The sequence below is a fragment of the Ornithorhynchus anatinus genome, chromosome 14, assembly GCF_004115215.2.
Source record: "Ornithorhynchus anatinus isolate Pmale09 chromosome 14, mOrnAna1.pri.v4, whole genome shotgun sequence".
NCBI lineage: Eukaryota > Metazoa > Chordata > Mammalia > Monotremata > Ornithorhynchidae > Ornithorhynchus > Ornithorhynchus anatinus.
Genome location: NC_041741.1, coordinates 41,207,997 through 41,222,256, shown reverse-complemented (window position 1 = coordinate 41,222,256; position 14,260 = coordinate 41,207,997).

Here is a 14,260-nt window from a genome sequence, read left to right as displayed (position 1 = left end):
CCTCAGTTACCTCATCTGTAAAATGGGGATTAAGACTGTGAGCCCCTCATAGGACAACCTGATTACCCTGTATCTACCCTGCTTGGCACATAGCAAGTGCTTAAGAAATACCACAATAATAATCATTATTATTAAGATGAGCCAGTTTTGATTCTAGGAGATTGACTTGGCTGCACGATCTTGCTGGTCTGTGATCCTGTCTTGCCATTTGATGAGGAGGACAAGCCATAAATGATGCCGATGGAATTACTCCAACAGCCAGAAGTGGCATCTCCCAGGAGATCAGGCCCGTCAACCACAGAGACGGTGGGCTGCTTGACCGTGAGTTTGCTTGGCACCTAATGCCACTCCTGTCGCCCCACTCTGTTCTACAGTCTCCTAAAGGAAATGCTGGCCTCCTTGATTCGATTTTCTACTTCTCTGACTATTCTGGCAACATCAGTCAGGGTGCGGCTTACATAATAGAATTCAGTGACAGAGTTCAGCAATTGGCTGGTATAAGATTTTCAGTTATGTTAACTAGTTCTTCGATGTGAGCTGATAAATTTCCTCGGCTCGATTTAGGTTTATCACCCTGGATCACTTTACTGATTCGGCAAAGCAGTTTAAAATCCCTTCGCAGATCTTCTTGGCTATGTGGCTGTAGGGCACCGTCATCTGCATTGAACTATTCTTTCTAGGAATTTGGATGTTGCTCAATCAGTAGATTTGGAAGTTTCCCGGAGGCATGTAAACATTTCCTAATACCTGCATCCCAGTCTCTTTTTGCATCTTCCATCGTGGTTCATAAAGTATACTGAACGAGGCTGGACCCATTTTTTTATGGTATTGGTTAAGCACTTAGTTTGTGCCAGGCACTGTACTAAATGCTGGGGTAGATACCTGCTAATCAGTTTGGACACAGTCCCTGTCCTGCGGAAGGCTCACAGTCTTAACCTCTAATTTACAGATGAAGTAATTGAGACACAGAGAAGTTAAGTGACTGGCCCCAAGTCACACAGCAGACAAGTGGCGGAACCGGGATTAGAACCTAGGTCCTCATCCCAGTGCTCTTTCCACTAGGCCATTAGCATCCCTGCTTCTCCCTGATGATAATAATAGTACTTGTTAACCACTTACTGTGTGCCAAGCACTATTCTAAGCACTGAGGTAGATACAAGTTAATCAGGTTAGACAGAGTCCCTATCCCACATGGAGATCACACTTTTAGCCCCTATTTTACAGACGAAGTAACTGAGGCCCAGAGAAGTTAAGTGACTTCCCCAAGGTCACCCAGCAGATGTGCGGTAGAGTTGGGAGTGGATTGGACAGGGCACCCCAAGCTCTGACATGGCCAACTATGCAGTGACGAAGTAGTCCCAGGAATCTCAGGGTAATTCATTAAGCAATTTCTCTGGTCCAGATTTGCTGATGCTGTCAAGTTCTTGTTTAAGGCCTTGGTGCTGCTTCCTGAACTTTTCCTATATCTGCTGTACTAGAAAGATCATGTCCGTTGTGCCACACACTGTGATCTGAAGCCACGTTGGGCCTGTCTCAATGTGGCTGCACTGGGGTAGAGAGGAAGAGGGTGCAACACAGTTGACTGGGGCGTACAGGTGTGAGTGTCAATATCCGTCTGTAGCTGAAGCCCCAACCCCATCACCACCTCTCTTTTTTCCTAGGCAGAGAAGATAGTCTGTAGATAGTCTGTCGAAGAGAATGGAAGAGGAGCTTTCTTGCGGTGGGGAGCGATCATATCCCCAGACACAGAAATGCCAAACTTTTCACTGACGTCGGCTTTAAATACACAGCACCTGTGAACCACAAATGTTCAGAACGACCAGCATTTCAAAGTTTCCCACAGAAGACTGTAACTGCCAAAGACTAGAGCAACCCAAAATATAATGTAGCAACATCTTTTTATGGGCAACTAGATGGCAGTAATGACACACCAAAAATCCCTTGAGGCAATTTTAATTCTTGTTTCACCTTCTGCTTCACTTACAGAGAACATGAAGATGGAAATTTGCTTGTGATGTTCTTTTTGGGGTACATAAAAACTTAATTGAGAGCAATCAGAAAAGTGTTGGAACAAAGGACCGGTTTCGCGGGGCTTCCAGATTTTTCACTGAATGTTTTTCTCCGTTTCTATGTTGGTTTAAAGCATTTAAAAGTTTGCAATCTGCAGTAAAAATGTCTCACCAAATTCCTTATTCTAAAGCTCACTGCATTGAAGACATGCTGTAATTAAATTACTCTAATTATAATAAGAAGCTCACTTGGAGGCATTGCTACCGAGAGATTGTGTTGGCAAGACCTGGGACATTTTGACTGAAAGCAGAGAACGAAACCTCAAATTGCTTAATAATCTCTTTTCCTTCCAGTTCTGGAGGTTTTTTTGATCATTAATACCCAAACGTTTTAAGGGAGTCAAAATGGTGCCTACGAGATAGCTTTCTATTTTACCTATCACTACTACGAAAAGAGGCGATTGATGATTTTTTTCAATCGTGGAAACGAAATATTAAATTTTCGCACCATCTGGGTCCTAGTTCACTCTATTTCTGTTAGTACTTGCAAGATGATGTCTTCTAAAAAATGCCGCGGAGCTGTTGCTATGTATCCGAGCTCAACAAGCTTAAACTTTGCATAGCCCATGCTAAACTAATTTGAGTCAATTTGTCTACATCATTTCAACAATCATCCTGTGCATTTTGAATCGCACATACAACACCGCATGATAAAGACCCACCGAGCAGATGCCGACTGCTCATTCTGCCGCGGTCTCGCTGTTGCTAGCTCTTCACCATGGTTTCTCCATATCCTAGTGACAATGTTAGTTTTTCGACTGTGGGGTTTAGGCTCTGCCTGGCTAGTTAAAACTTTCTTTAGAGTGGACAGCTCCTATACAATTGGCAGCTTTATGCCTGACCTTTTTGAAACAAGAAAAAAAAGATAAAAATCACTGTGTGGATGAATGTTAGCATCTGTATCCCGTTACACTTTTCTTTTAGAGTAATACAAAGCAGACTTAGTAACTTTAAAAATGCACACACTCGACCAAGCATTAGCCTTGTAATAGGATGGAGTTAAAAATGTAAACATAATTGAGCATAAAATAGATCACTTCGAAAATGATACTTTCAATAACTAGCAAAATATTGAATTGCCGTAACAGAAGGTAGGCAGAATTAGCAGAAAGGATTCAGAATTTCCACGTTTTCAGAGAGAAAAAAACTTAATAATGGGAAAATTATTTCAAGGGAATAGCTAGAGATGTATCAAGTCATGGAATTTGGCATTTCATCCACCTGCTAGGTAATTTTTGACACTCAAGTGGGTTCTTCTTTTTTATGGTATTTAGCTCTGGGACAGACACAAAGATAATAGGGTTGGACGCAGTCTCCTGTCCCATGGAGGGTTCACAGTCTTAATCTCTATTTTACAGAGGAGGTAACTGAAATACAGAGAAGTTAGGTGATTTTCCCCAAGGCCACAGCAGACAGGTGGTGGAGCCAGGATTAGAACCCAGGTCCTCTGACTCCCACTTGTTTATTAAGTTCTCCATCTAAAATCTGGTCCAGTAGTTGTAAAACCATTTTTGTCTGTTTTAAAAGGATTTGGATTGTCCTCCAAGAGGAAACATAGATTCAAATACCCATAATGTGTAATGCGTCCATATAGTTATAGTTCTCTTGTTGATCCTTAGATAATGCTTTCAACCTGATTTCTGAAATCATCAGTACTCAGAGCACCTGAAACCCAAACTATTTGAAATTGCCCTCTGATGAAGATAAATTTTACAAATGACAGCACTGATAAATGGTGATAGAAAATACTGGCGGTATACCCTCTTCAGGTATTTTTCTCTACGCAGATAACTCCCAACTCTGCCTCACTAGACTTGACCTTTCTCCTCTGTGAACTTGTCTTTCCTCCTGCCTCCAGGACATCTCTAAATGGATGTCCCGCTAGCACCTCAAGCTGAACACATCCAAGACTGAACTCCTCCTCATCCTCCCTCCCAAATGCTCTCCTCCACCTCACTTTCCCATAGCAGCCATAAGCGCCACCATCCTTTTCGTCTCTTAGGTTCATAACCAAGACACTATCCTTGTTTCCTAACTCTTTCAACCTCCATATTCAGTCTGTTCGGAAAGAAAAGTCGTGTGTTCACTCTGCCTTTGTGTCTTTAGGCATCCCCAGCCTGCCTATCCACTTGCCCTCCGTACCCCTGCGGGAATCCTGCTGGCAGGGATAGAAGAGTCAGAATGATTCTCTGTGGGCAGGGAACAAGTCTGTTTATTGTTACATTGTACTCTCCCCGGCACTTAGTACAGTGCTCTGCATATAGTAAGCACTCAATAAATACAACTGCCTGACTGCAAACCGCCATCATTTTACCCAATTCCTTTGTACAGGTTCCCGATCTTGGAGTCGTCTTGACAGTGTCACCTTCTTCCCTTCCTTCTCTTTCCCTCTCTGTGCCCTCTTAGGAGATTTGTGGGGGGAAGAGAGGCAAATTTAGCACTGTTAATCAATCAATCGATGGTATTTATTGAGCGCTTACTGTGTGACTCAGTGCTTACCAGAGTGCCTGGCACATAGTAAGAACTTAACAAATACCGTTAGTTGCTGTAGGCTCCACAGTACTGTCTGCAGATTGAGGAAGGTATTCCCTTAGTTACCCACTTGAACTTTGAACATGTTGATTTTAAGGGTCAGGAGACTGAAATTCCACCTGTCCACCCAATTTGTATTATTAGTATCATTCATATAAGCAAGATAGTCAAATATTGTTTTATATGTTTTTAGCATTAATTTGATCAGAAACTTAAAGAAGGATAGGTATTTGTCTTTTTTATGGTATTTGTTCAATGCTAAGTTCGGGGGTAGATAAATGCTAATCAGGTTGGACACAGTCCCTGTCCCATATGAGGCTCACAGTCTTAACCCCCCTTTTACAGATGAGGTTACTGAGGCATGGAGAAGTAAAGTGACTTGCCCAAGGTCACACAGCAGGCAAGTGGTGAAGCCGGCATTAGAACCCAGGTCATTCTGACTCCCAGCCTCATGCTCTATCCACTAGGCCACGCTGCTTCTCAACTTTGTCTTCCAAAAGTAGTGTCCTTGAGTCTACATCGATTGGTTATTGTTCAAGATGGCATCAAAGGCTATATCATCATCATCAATGGTAATTATTGAGTGCTTAGTATATGCAGAGCACTATACCAAGTGCTTGGGAGAGTACAGTACAACCGAATTGGTAAACACATTCCCTGTCCACAACAAACTTACCATCCAGAGAACATATAAATATATATATTCCTTCCTTCCTTCATTCAATCAATCGTATTGAACACTTACCGTGTGCAGAGCACTGTACTAAGCGCTTGGGAGAGTACACTATAACAGTAAACAGACAAGTGGAAAGAGCCCGGGCTTGGGAGTCAGAGGACGTGGGTTCTAATTCCGGCTCCGCCACTTGTCTGCTGTGTGACCTTGGGTAAGACACTAAACTTCTCTGTGCCTCAGTTACCTCATCTGTAAAATGGGGATTAGGACGGTGAGCCCCATGTGGGACAACCTGATTACCTTGTATCTACCCCAGCGCTTAGAGCAGTGCTTGGCACATAGTAAGCGATGAACAAAAAACATAATAATTAATGAATTAATAATATATGAAATATATACATATTTTCACGTGTTCAAAAGTAGATATGTTCATTGTGAAAAACCGTGAGCAATGAGAATGGAGTGGGTATAAAGAACATGTTTTTCCCCTTATGAGGGGCCCATTTATGATCCTGTAATGCATACATTTTACTTTTTGTTAAGCAAATTTCATGGCATAGTGAATACAGCCCATCCACATTTGATGGAATAATTTATAGAGGATGAGGCCAGGTTTTATTTTCCACTGTGCCCTCCAATACCTTGATATTTAGTTAGGAGAGGTAGCGTCAGTTCCTAGAAGGTAAACCATCTACCGAGGGCCCAAAAAGTCCTCTTGGCTCAAGGACCATTGATGATGTGATCAGCCGTTGGGGAGACAATGGGAAGCAAGGAGGGAGGAAGAGGAAAGGCAGAGGAGGCAGTACATATGGAGAGGTGGTCCCAAAGTAGAGAGAATTTGACCCCATTTTACATTCAGAACAGTGTACAGTGGGATTGGACAACAGGGATTCACTTCTTAAACAACTTGAATAGCCTGGCACTTCTTGGCAAGTAGGCTCAACTTTCAAATGCACCTGCAGATCTGGGCATCTTGGCAGGTGAGGAGAAGGCCAAAGAATAGAGCACTTTCTAGAGCTGTTGCTCATAATAACATCTCTTGACATCTGGGGAAACAAGTGGTGGGAAAAGACATGTCGTTGCATGTTAATCCTCCTCCCGAGAATGCTCTGCCATTCGTAAAGCAGCTAAGGGACATTTGTGTTGAAGTGCTACTTTGAAGCCATTCGTCGAGGGCTTATCACATCCCAGGCCCCGTGAATGAGATTGTTGATGCTTTGTATCATTTTAAAGTGGTCTCTTTTCAGGATGTTGGCACTAAAGGCAAATGGCCAATCAGGCAAGATCTCAGAATCTCTGGGATCTTGGCAAGGGTAAAGAGATCTGACTCAATCAAGGCTCTGTTGCAACAGGCGAGGGGATACGGATTGCTTAAGGATTCCATTGTTCTGTTGGCTTCGTACCCAAGCCGTGCCTGGCGGGATTGCTGACCCATGCCAGCAGAACAGGTGGTGGGTTTCCTAATGGAGGGACGTGGACATGGTGCCAAGGCACCCCTTCTTTGGCAAGGTGGAACGAGCTCAGTGGGACCAAAGGCTTAAACTTCAAAGAAGTGTACGGGGCCGCAGAGCAAAGTCGGTGGGACGGACTTAGGAAGATAGTGGAAAGGATGGAGTGAATGAGAACGTTATGCAGCCAGGTTTTCCCCGGCTTGTACTGCAAGTGTTTTGTGGAAACAATCTTCAAGAAAGCTAGAATCCCTAGCACGACTCAGTAAGCAGAGTGGCTTAGTGGATCGAGCATGGGCCTCGGAATCCGAAGGACCTGGTTCTAATCTTGGCTCCGCCACTCGTCTGCTGTGTGACCTTGGGCAAGTCACTTCACTTCTCTGGGTCTCAGTTACCTTAACTGTAAAATGAGGATTGAGACTGTGAACCCCATGTGGGACAGGGACTGTGTCCATCCCAATTACCTTGTATCTACCCCAGCGCTTAGTACAGTGCCTGGCATAGTGTAAGCGCTTAACCAATACTGTTCTTCCTCTTCTTATTATTATTACCTTTGGGACACATTCTCCAGTTATCTTTTGACTAATACATCATGGGAATTTTTTTTCATTTCTGGAGTACTACCTTTCAAAGAAGTCAGAACATTTTAGAAAAGTGCTATTACTATTATTGTTATTGCTACTTATTTTGGTAATGCTGAAATACCACTCTCCCCACCTTCAAAGCCTTGCTAAAATCACACCTCCTCCAAGAGGGCTTCCCCCACCAAGCCCTCATCTCCCCTGCTCCCTTTTCCCTCTGAATCGTCTGTGCACTTGGATCTGTGTCCGTATTATATCTTGTTGTCTGTCTCCCCTTCTAGACTGTTCCTCCGGGGGCAGGGAACATGTCTTCCAACTCTGTTGTATGCTCCCAAGCACTCAATACAGTGCTCTGTTCAACGTAAATGCTCAATAAATACCGCTGAACGATTGATCGGCTTTTTAGGGAACGAAGGAGGGTTGATTACATGATTACATATTTGGACTGTGGTTATCAGTAATGAAAAAAATTATCTAACAGAAAGATCTGAGGGGATACTATGAACTGACCACTTCCCTAGAGACCCCCTGGTGTATTGTGAGGCAGATTAGGCAGTCTGTTACTCCTCCTTTTATTCTGTCTTGGCCTGAAGCTTCCAGCTTCCAGTCTCCTATTCCCCCTTCTCCTCCCCAGTAATAATAATAATGATGGTATTTGTTAAGAGCTTACTATGTTCAAAGCACTGTTCTAAGTGCTGGGGTAGATAAAAGGTAATAAGGTTGTCCCACCCGGGGCTCACAGTCTTAATCCCCTTTTTACAGATGAGTTAACTCAGGCACAGAGAAGTTAAGTGACTTGCCCAAAATCACACAGCTGACAAGTGGCGGAGCTGAGATTAGAACGCACAGCCTTTGACTCCCAAACCCGTCCTCTTTCCTCTAAGCCACGCTCCTTCTCTGAACCATTACTTGAAGTCCTGGTTATACATCCAATTCTCCCCACTATCTCCAACAAAACCACTTCCATTTCCTTCCCAAATGTACTTTCTCAGCATATATTTATCTCAGGATTTATCTTCTCTTTATTTCCAGGAGCCCCTTTGACTTGATTAGAGTCGGTAAGAGTATCCAACTACCTCTTAACTGGGCTGCATGCAAGATGAGCCCCCTTTGGATCAAACACTCCTGCTTAATTCATTCAATATTCAATAGTATTTATTGAGCACTTACTATGTGCAGAGCACTGTACTAAGCGCTGGGAATGTACAAATCGGTAACAGATATAGTCTCTGCCCTTTGACGGCCTTACAGTCTAATCATACTTTTACAGTGGAAATATGCTTGGAAGAAGAAGAGTGTTTGAGCTTCAGTCACTGATTTCAAGCAACTTTCAAGCATTGAATTCAAGAAGGTAGATGGTTTACCTTCTAAGCAACTTAAGTGCCACTTTTCCATGAAGCTCTTGGGGCTGGCCATCCTAAGGCTCTTTGGAGGTGGTAAATAGTTGAAAATCATGTGAGCCTATCCTTAGGGATTGCTCAGGATTCTCATATGGGAAGTGTTAGCTTATCCAGGGATGGATTAGAGATCCTTTCTCATAAGGCAATAAGAATTTATTTCAAAGGATCTTCAGGGTGATTAAGTATTTCTTGATTCTTGTCAGCCAGCCTGAATTTTTGCCAGATTTGGCAGGGATTTTTTCATAGCTGCCCTGCATGTACCTATCGTCTAATCAAATCGAATCTCCAGAAAACAAGGGTGAAGTTTTTGTATTTGCAGCTGAACACTCCCCTTTGACTCATTAACATAATCGTCCTTCTCCAGTACCAAACTCTCATTTGCACTGTGCAAATGGTTTCCGGCAGCTCCTTTTCCTCTTTGTTCAAACAAACAAAGAGCTTAGAAGGCTTGTTTTTCATGTTACGTGGACCAAACTGTTGCCTGATTTAAAACTGTAAAAATGTTCCCCTAGATTTCTTTTATTTTTTTGCTAAGATTGGTATTTATAAAACTGTAATCTCTAAAATCTTGTTCTTCTGAAATTGCCCAGTGCTTCACACCTACTAAGCACCTAAAAATGTCATTTAACAAGAAAAGTTTCAGACCAGTGTCATTTTAGAACTTCCTTTTCCTGCATGTTCAATTTAGCAACATTAAAGTTATAGCCTTCTGAGAATCATATGAATTCCATATTCTTAATGTCACCTAAACTCTGGTAGAATAGTAGTAGCATTAAAATTCATAAAATGGGACAATCAGGAAAAATGGAGATTATTATTATTATTATTATTATCAAGTTATGTTCCTAGTGTGTGGAATAATCTCTCTTTTGTCCCCCCAGAGAAACTCATAGTGAGGCTTTGCAAGTGTTTTAAAAATATGGCATCTTGTCTTCCCTCTCTTACCTTTCAGAGCAAAGTCCCCTCTTCAGGGCACTACTTAGAAAAACACCTTTCCTAGTCCACTAGTCTATATTTATGTGCCCACCGAGATGAATTTGCTTCAACAAAGGAAGTGGTTTACACCCAGCAGCTGTGGAAATGGGTATCGCATGGCCTGTTTTAGGAGCATAGTAGTTATGGGAAAGCCAGTCGGGGAAGGATGCTCACATTCTCTCCTTAGCCTTGCAATCTGATCCTGAAGGCGACATTCCCAGCTAAAGAAAGTAGTTGTTTGGGTTGGTTGGTGTGGTGGGTCAACTATTAAATGACTAGCTGTTCAGCCTGGAGAGGAGCACCTCCAGCAACTGCCTTCCGGTCCAGCAGCGGTGGGATGCCACAGGCCCCAGTCAATCAATAGCATTTACTGAGTGCTTACTGTGTGCACAGCACTGTACTAAGCGCTTGGGAGACTACAATATAGCAATATAACAGACACACTCTCTGCCCAGAAAGTAGTTTGGAGTTGGAGAGGTGAAATAAGCCTCTGGGCTTAAACACTGAATTAAATTGAGTTTCCTTGGCAGCTTTCATAGTCTGGATTTTCAACTCTCAACTCATCTGTTCCCCAATTCCTCCCCCTTCAGCATTTTAGGTCAACCTCTTTGCAGGTGAGCTAGTTTAGGTGAGGGAACAGCTTTCTTGGGTTGATGAAAGGGCAGGTGAGTCCTGTTTTTTCTTCACAGGATGGCCAGGCTCTCTGAGCAAGCTTTTCACCACAAAGTGAAAAGAATGGGCAGGGATTCTGTCAGCGGTGGTGAGGCCATCAAAGTCTCACTTTTTTCTGTGGAAGCTTAATGCCAAGTCCACCCAGTCATAAGCTTTTTAAGGGCAGGGATCTTGCTTATCTACTCTATTGTATTGTCCAAAGGCTTAGGGCCGGGCTCTGCACACAGTAAGTGCTTAAAAATATCATTGATTTATTGAGCATCAGCAGTAGGAGAAACAGGAACAGGTATCACCTTTGTTACCACCAGCTGTCCCTCTTTTTGTCTCTAGTGACCTCATGAGCTCTGCTCTAGGTAGGCATTAGCAGCAGCAATCACACTCTGCTGTTCCTTGGTTTGCTTTTTCTCGGAGATCTCAGATCAATCGATGGTATTTATTGAGTGCTTCCTGAGTGCAGAGCTCTGAACTAAACATTTGGAAGAGTACAGTAGAAGCAGTGCGACGTAGTGGATAGAGCACGGGCCTGGGAGTCAGAAGGTCATTGTGTTCGAATCCCGGCTCTGCCACTTGCCTGTTGTGTGACCTTGGGCAAGTTGCTGTATTTCTCTGTGCCTCAGTTACCTCTCTGGAAAATGGGGATTGAGACTGTGAGCCTCTTGTGGGGCAGGGACTGTGTCCAACTCGCATTGCTTGTATCTACCCCAGCGCTTAGTACAGTGCCCGGCGTTTAGTAAGTGCTTAAAAAATACCATAATTATTATCATTGCTGTACAGTAGACATGATCCCCACTCTCAAGGACCTTATAATCTAAACTCAAAAAGTTTTCAAAGGATGAAGGTTTGCTCCCTTAACCTTTAATTGGATGGAGAAAGCCTTTCCAAAGTAGGTAACCTCCAGAAAAACTTGTAATTATTCCCTCATTCAATTTAGCTTCTAGTCTCCATATGATTACATAGTTCTGTACCGGTTTTAATCCCTTCTAAAGTCATTTCTTTCAGGGCATATTCTGCATTTCAACTCCAGAATGCATTTGCTTAAGTTCCTTTTGCCCCCCTTGTGATAGGCAGCGGGAAAGGTCCTTTAGATTTTTTCCGTGGGCAAAAGTGAGCCCTGGACTTCCTGGGTTGAATCATATCAGATTGTACACAAACTCCAAGTGCTGCACACATCTCACTTTTCATAAAAGGCTGGCAAAAACAGAAAAGTTCCCGTATTTAGGTAAAAACGTGAGACCTAAGTAGTTAAAAGGCAACTTGTTCTAAAGGTTTCTCAATCTATTTTCCCTCCAATTCTTTACACCTCTAAGAAGCTTGTGGAGTTAGTGGCCGATTAACATTCAGGGAGATTGTACTCGGTCTCCAGTTCATTGCTCTCTTGTTGGCTTATTGTGATTCACAGCCCATTTGTTGCAGATGAGCCATTCATTTTCCTCTAATTGGATGGGATTGGATTTCACTTTCATTGTTGGAGGCATTGAAAGCTCAGGGGATCAGACTAGGGTCGGGAGGGTTTAACTGAGCACAAAGTTTAGATTTCTGCTCAAAGAAGCTGTATCTTTTTACAGAGACCCCCTCACTATCGGACCCACTTAAGCCTCATTTGCAAGTCCTTCCGGATTTCTTAACTATCCTGCTGGAGGCTGGTGTACATATGGTCCAGGGTATTCATGCTGTCTTGACTTCGATTTCTGAGTTCAGTATTTCACTTACATGACCCTACCGGGTTGGGCCTCTAAAATTTTTATGGGGTCTCTACCTCTAGGTCTTGAAAATTCAGTTATTCCCCAGTTTCCACCTAGTAAAAAGCATCCTTCTGGCCCGTTAAGATCCTGGTGCTCTTTGATGCCTATGCTCAACCATGGAAGAAAAGCATCAGATTTCAAGGGTTTGGAAAGACAATAATAATGATCTATACCTGTTTCGATCATCACTGTACAGTCTCCTCTGTGCAATAGGAGAAAAGCAACAGGGCACTTCATTGAGTAACAAAACCTGAAGGATGTTCACGTTACGACCTGCAGTGTGTTATGCTGACCGTTGCTTGATGTGTTTCAAACTTGCACTGGTGATTTTAACTTGTGCATCATGCCCACCGTGATAAATTGGAGCCCTAAACTAGATTAGAAACTGGAGAATAAAGATGTTTGAATGGAGCTCCCAGCAATGCTAGAAGAGCCCATCTCCCATCCACAGCTACTAATGTAAACGGCCAATGGGTGTCTCCAGAGATATTGTCTCTGGCAGCCTTTAAAACTGTGGGCAGCACCCATGTACTGAGAAATGCGCCAAGTAGATTTTTGATTTCTAAGACATAGTAAGGAATGCATTTTCAATACCTCTCCCCTCTTTATGGTATTTGTTAAGCGCTTAATATGTGCAGTCACTGTACTAATAGCTGGGGTATTTATAAGATAATCAAGTTGAACACAGTCCCTGTCCCTCATAGGACTCACTCTCTCAATTCCCATTTTGCAGATGAGGAAACTGAAGTCCAGAGAAGTGAAGTGACTTGCCCCAGATCACACAGCTCACAGAATGGCAGAGTTGGCATTAGAACCCAGGTCCTCCAACCTCCAGGCCCATGCTCTTTCCACTAAGCCACCAACCACCACTTTAGTGATCTCCCTGACATAATGCCATCACCTAGGAGGAGACTAGGAGAAATAGAAAACTCGTCAACTTTTGAGGACATCGTTTCGATCCAGGCTTTGAGAACAACAGTGCAGTTGGAGCCAAGAAAAATGGTAAAGCTAGTGGCAAGATCTACAAGCAGGGAAGAGAATAACTGATCAGGTTTCAGGTCAGGATATGCCCAACATATACAACTGAAGAAATATAATGACACTTATTGAGCGCTTCCTGAGTGCAGAGCACAGTACTACGTGCTTGGGAGAGTACTATATGACGGAATTGGTAGGCCCATTTCCTGCCCATAAGAACTATCTTCTAAAAGAAAGGAGAGGAAACTGATTTGGGAAAACATAAAAAGTATTTCACTGTTTTTTCACTGCTGCAAGACCCCACTCCTTCTCCTGATCTGATTAATGAGGAATATTGTGAACCAAGAAAACCCTATGGATACACTACCAGAACGATTGCAGGTAGAGAGCGGGGTATTCTGAGAGAGATATGTCCTTGGTGTCGCTTTGGGTTGGAAACGATTTGACGGCATAAGACAAGACAAGAAGACAAAATAAATTGTTAATCTGGAACCATGATGTGGATTTTATACCACAGTGTGGCATGAAGGGCAACTGAGATATAGAAGAAATACATGCCCCACAGCACTTATGTATATATATATAGATCTTATTTATACTGATGCCTGTTTATTTGTTTTGATGTCTGTCTCCCCCCGCCCCCTGGCCCAGAATGTAAGCCCGTTGTGGGCAGAGATTGTCACTCCTTATTGCTGTCTTGTACTTTCCAAGTGCTTAGTACAGTGCTCTGCACACAATAAGTTCTCAGTATATACAAGTGAATGAATGAATAGAAGAAGGGAGTGGAACAAACCTCAATGAAAATAATTAATCTTACAAAGTATCTGAAGTCAGTAAACCTGGTTAATGTATCTACTAAACAAATTAGGCCTCTCAGAGAAATTTATCAAGCTCCTAAGTTTACTGCATGATCAGTTAATCAGTGGTATTTGTTGAGCCTTTACTGTGTGCAGAACACTATTCTAAGTGCTTGGGAGAGTACAATAAAAATAGAGGGGGTAGATATGTCTGTATCTACCAACAAAGGAGTTTACAGACTAGAGGGTAAGATCGGTTTGGTTAAAAGTTCAAAGTGACTTGCCTGAGCAGGAAATGTTCTGTCATATTTGGGTTTAAGGATGCAAATCAAGGAGGCTGGGAGCTGGTTTTGCATGTGTTTCTGCTTCTCTGGGGAAAGTTGTCCATCTCCA